The sequence below is a fragment of the Octodon degus genome, unplaced genomic scaffold, assembly GCF_000260255.1.
Source record: "Octodon degus isolate 3935 unplaced genomic scaffold, OctDeg1.0 scaffold00184, whole genome shotgun sequence".
In the NCBI taxonomy this organism is placed as follows: domain Eukaryota; kingdom Metazoa; phylum Chordata; class Mammalia; order Rodentia; family Octodontidae; genus Octodon; species Octodon degus.
In genome coordinates this window covers 642,205-644,927 of record NW_004524760.1, presented here as the reverse complement: position 1 = coordinate 644,927, position 2,723 = coordinate 642,205, and the positions used below count along the sequence as shown (strand labels likewise).

The window sequence follows — 2,723 nt, the reverse complement described above, 5'->3', positions numbered from 1 at the left end:
GGGAAAAATTTATAAGGACAGAAACAGACACAAAGGGACACAGTCATGTGCAGGCGAATATGGAGATGGAGTTGGTCTCTGCCCACCCCAAGAAATGTCAGTGAAGGCCAACAAACCAGCAGGAGGTAGGAGAGACGGGCTGAACCAGTCACTCTTCCTAGCTCTCAGGAGGAACAAACCTGCTGCCATCTTGATTCTGGGCTTCTGGCCTCCAGTGCTGTAAAGTTGTAGATGTTATTTATTTATTTTTAAATCAGCACCTTGTGCTTTCTAATACACGCACATTTATACACAAACTGTGTTTGTTTACAAGTACCAAGTACAGAAGGGAAAGAATAACAAAGTATCTAAGCAACTGTGTCACTGACCACGCTCCAGAGAGTTAACACTGTCATCCCTGTTGCCCATTATTTTTAAGTCTGGGAAGAAATGGAAAATGCCACCCACATGAGCCTGGTCCTTAGAAGTTGGGCACCTCTGTGCACATCTGGGTTTCTACAGGGTTGAACTGAGACTCCATGGTGTTCCAGGCCAAATTGACCAGACCAGCAGGAGGTTGTCCATCGCCATCTACACTTTGTTCCTGGTGAAGAACAAGCACCCTGGGACCTCCAGGCCCGAGCTGGTGGTCTGTATATCAGCGCTTGCGCTTTGCTCTCCAGAGTGGGGATGGTTTGGGGAGCAGAGTTCTAGTCCTTTGACTTGGGTCTCCATGTCGGATGAATGGGTACTCATGGAAGAGTTGTCTCAGGATGCTTCCAAGGGGCAGATGAGGACTGCAGTCAGGAAGCTTAAGTCTGTCTCGGTCTGCAGGTTGAACATCTCGAGCCCTAAGGCATGAGTGCTACCCCTGCACCCATAGGTGGGGGTGGATGAGTCTGTGATGAAGTCCGTTTGGGCCTCTATTTCCAGGACTCCAGGACTGGCTCTTGAATCTAGAGGTTGGAGGCAGAGAAGAACTCTTCAATATCAAAATCAATGTTGGGGTTTGGGGTGGGGCTGGTGCCAGGCCTGGCATTGGTGTCAGACAAAAGACCACAGTTGTCCAATGTCTGGTGGGCATATTGCTTGACAAGATATTTTCTAAGTCGCTTAGCAGATCCATGGTTTGGGTCCAAGGAAAGCACCTCTTCTGTGCCCTGAAGTTTAAGATGGATGCAAATTTCTCACTATCTTCACTTAGAGTCTTGGCGTTGTTCTGAGGTAACAAACCACGAGTGACAGTCTCTACTACTAAACTCTGTTTATAATATTGTCCTTTGGAAAGCTGTATGAAGAGTGGATGCTATTAAAAATGCCCCCCCACATCCCAACTTAGTCCATCTGCAGCTGGGGGCCTGGGGACCCTGGCACCTCTCTAGTCTGTATCTTTCTGAAGACCCCACCTGACTGGAGATAGCATAGATGAAGTGTCTGTTTGGATGACATTGCTTTACAATCAGGCAGAGTGTCTGAATGTGGACACTAATGGAAAGGACACTTGTGAATCAACGGGTTGATTCAAGAGCAAGATGACATGGAGAAGCAAGGCACAACCCATGGAATGGAGGGAACCAAGTGCTGGGAGGCATGGGGCAGATCTGTCTGCACATTGATGGATGAAATTCAGTTCCTTTGACATGGGATCCCTAGCTCTTGGGAAGGATTAGAGGGACTCCCCCAAATTCACCTGGACACCTGTACTAAACAGCTCAACAGCAGGACTTTCTGGAGAGGCAGGCACCCCTTCAGGGAACACGCCTGGAATCTAGGCCGAGCGACCAGGTCCCCATGGACAGGGACACTGGGTACATGGCACCTGTTGCAGAACCCTGACTGACCCCAACACCATGGGTTGGGTTGAAGAGTCTGCTGTGGGCACAAAGAGCAGCATAGGCAACAGCTGTATGACTGGAAGCTTCCCCAGCCACCGTGGGCTTCAGTAAGAGCCACTTCTGAGGCTATCTTGGAGGTGTGGTGATGTTCTGCTTCCTGGAGCCTCGAGTCCTCAAGACCCATTCTTGGCTGAGGGTTTGGTTGGTAGCTTGAGGACTTGATGGTCTTCATGGACAATTTCTGATTGTGCAGGTAGTTTTCCATTTTGCTTTTTTCACTAGATAGGTCCCTGTGCTCCACAGGGATCTTGTGGCCGGTGCAGTAGCTGTGGGACTGCAGCACTGTCCTGTTGGTGCAGGGCAGCTGCACTTGCCCTGGGAGACCTTCCACCCATTTGATGCTATACAGTGGCCTTTGGTCAGGTGATGCTGAGCACCAGGTGTTGGGCAGCATCTTTCTACAGCCACGCATGAAGCGCAGGATGCTGCTCTGCAGAGCCCATGACAGTTTGCTCAGTGACAGCTGGATCAGCTCCCAGGCTGGCTGCCCTAGGTTCTCTAGGTGCTACTGTGTTGTCCCTTCCAGAGCTGTGGGTGCCACTGCCACCTCTGAGCAGATGTTTGAAGCCACTCAGCCTCTAGAATTTGTCATGGCATCCCAGAAAACAAATAGGGGTGCTGCCACCATCATCATCCTCAGTGAGTCCCCCACATTCCTGCCACTTTCTGTCCTGTCTCCTCCAAGCCTCTCTCATCCATGTTTGCATTTTATCTCTCAGTGATGGACAACAAGCCAAGGTCACCTCAAGGTTGTACCTGGCTGTGGGCTGGCCTGACACATTCCTGCTGGCCACATCTGCACTTATTTTGCCTTTTTTATATCCTCAGGTTGGTGCAGGTGTGGCTACC

General features: G+C 50.3%; 1 pseudogene; it reads right to left on the bottom strand.

Moving 5' to 3' along the window:
- Positions 1 to 460: 460 nt before the first annotated feature.
- Positions 461 to 2,268, bottom strand: LOC101586071 (annotated as a pseudogene).
- Positions 2,269 to 2,723: the final 455 nt, after the last annotated feature.